Genomic DNA, 2,566 nt, shown 5'->3' with positions numbered 1-2,566 from the left:
CGTCAGTAGCCACTGCGCGGGCGCTGTTAGACAGCAACAGCCCCACAGGTCTGCTCCTCACTGAGCCCTATGGAGTTCTGCTCTAACTGACTCACTGCCCCTCCTCTCCTGTTCTTGCCTACGCCACCTAGCAACCAGATTCTCTTACCACACCCCTTGAGAGGAGATGGAGGCTTTTGGCCCCCTCCACTATTCCAGTGAAGGCCAAGGCTTTTCCCCCTCCTGGGATCCCCAGGGGTCCTCTCATGGGTACATGTGTGAGACCTGATTACTATGCGCCTGTGTTCCACACCCCGGTCAGCCTTCTGGATTACCTGTATTGTACTGTCCCCAGCATGGGTGCAGTACTCAGTGGTGCCTGACCAGGTCAGGGGCGCCACAGTTATAACTGAACTATTATCTGGCTACCATGTACTGATATAGGTGGAGGGGCCAAAGCGAAAGCTGGAGCTGATATTATTTGATGACTCGGGCTTATGAAGGTGGGTTCTTAGTGGGACTTCTATACACCTTAATGAGGGTATCCCCTAAACAATATGTGTAAGCTGTCCTCAAGATGGGTGATAATCGAATAATTGTTAGGGGCTAGGGGTCCGCACTGAACGGTGAACCAAAATCTCCCGTGTGAATGGGATGGTTGTGAGCATGTGTGACAACCACTCCTATAGACGGTGGTCACACATGCTCACTCACATAGGGGACTTTGGGACCTCTTTGGCCAAGTGTCCACAACAACCTCGCTCCTGGCCTCTACCTCTGTCACTGTGTGTGCTCCACCAAATTCATAGACCCCCCCTCTCTCCACCAAACATAATAGCATCTCCCGCTGGCATGGCCAAGAACTACAGCCCCAAACAACATGGCATCCTAGACGTGTCTTCTCTGGTTTCATCTTGAGGATGACCATGGCTCGTAAAGGATGAGACCATCTCCCCCCTCTCCTAGATACCTTAGACACAAGAACAATCCGCTGCTAATAATCTCTGGAAAAAATATCATTTTAATAATTTATCATTTTAACAAGCAAACGAAAAAGTCAGACTCATTATACTCTCAAACGTGGCTCCCGGAGGATGGACAGACTCGGTGGAGGCGGCCACCGTCATGTCCCAGGCGTCCACAAAGCCCACATTGATTCCTCTGAAGACTTCCCTCAGCACCAGATACTGGGTGTAGCCATGGAAGTCGCCAATCCTCTCTTGAGGCGCGAGGCCTTCTCTGGTGTTCTCTGTTTTGATGATGACCTTGGTGTCTGCACTTCTTAGGAACAGACGCTCCACGGCTCTCCGGATGTTGATGGCTCTCCTGATGTAGAGCGTCAGTGGGAACTGTCTGAAGTGCTGTCCCATGGTGATGACGAAGATGGTGTCCTTTCCCCCGCCGTGCTGGTCAATCTGACGGCTGGTGTACATGTCCTCCTTTACGTAGTAGAACATGAAGCTCTCCAGGGGGAAGCCGTGCCTCTTGTAGGACACATAGATGTCCTTGTCCATGTTCAAAGCCTCCAGTGTCTTCTCCCACGAGCTCCATCCGGCCTCGTGGTAGAGGAAATATTTCACTACTAAACAAGAAAAGACAAAAAAATGGATGTCAATGTTTTCTTTTTTATTGTAATTTTACATGTTCTACATTTGAAAAGCTTTTGAAGGTGTACTAAAATAACAACGAGGTCCAGGTGGGCTGGGGCAGAGATCCCTGGTGGGCTACAACTCTTCATTATTTCTAATCTACGGCAGAGATCCTTGGTGGGCTACAACTCAGAACTTCTTCTAATCTAGAGCAGAGATCTCTGGTGGGCTACAACTCACCATTCCTTCTAATCTAGGGCAGAGATCCCTGGTGGGCTACAACTCATAATTTCTTCTAATCTAGGGCAGACATCCCTGGGGGGTCTACATCTCATCATTACTTTTAATCTAGGGCAGAGATCCCTGGCGGGCTACAACTCTTCATTATTTATAATCTAGGGCAGAGATCCCTGGTGGGCTACAACTCACCATTTCTTCTAAGCTAGGGCAGAGATCCCTGGCGGGCTACAACTCACCATTCCTTCTAATCTAGGGCAGAGATCCCTGGTGGGCTACAACTCATAATTTCTTCTAATCTAGGGCAGACATCCCTGGGGGGGCTGCATCTCATCATTACTTTTAATCTAGGGCAGAGATCCCTGGCGGGCTACAACTCTTCATTATTTATAATCTAGGGCAGAGATCCCTGGTGGGCTACAACTCACCATTTCTTCTAAACTAGGGCAGAGATCCCTGGCGGGCTACAACTCTTCATTATTTGTAATCTAGGGCAGAGATCCCTGGTGGGCTATAACTCACCATTCTTTCTAATCTAGGGCCGAGACCCCTGGTGGACTTCAACTCACCATTCCTTCTAATCTAGGGTAGAGATCCTTGGTGGGCTACCACTCATTTCTTCTAATCTAGGGTAGAGATCCCTGGTGGGCTACAACTCATCATTTCTTCTTATCTAGACCAGAGATCCTTGGTGGGCTACCACTCATTTCTTCTAATCTAGGGTAGAGATCCCTGGTGGGCTACAACTCATCATTTCTTCT

The 2,566-nt window shown here is 49.1% G+C and overlaps 1 pseudogene; it reads right to left on the bottom strand.

The window, feature by feature from the left end:
* Nucleotides 1-992: 992 nt before the first annotated feature.
* Nucleotides 993-2,566, bottom strand: part of LOC142246422 (NXPE family member 2-like) — a 16,293-nt pseudogene continuing 14,719 nt past the window's right edge.

This window comes from Anomaloglossus baeobatrachus, chromosome 7 (assembly GCF_048569485.1).
Source record: "Anomaloglossus baeobatrachus isolate aAnoBae1 chromosome 7, aAnoBae1.hap1, whole genome shotgun sequence".
Lineage (NCBI taxonomy): Eukaryota > Metazoa > Chordata > Amphibia > Anura > Aromobatidae > Anomaloglossus > Anomaloglossus baeobatrachus.
This window is presented reverse-complemented; position numbering and strand designations above follow the sequence as displayed.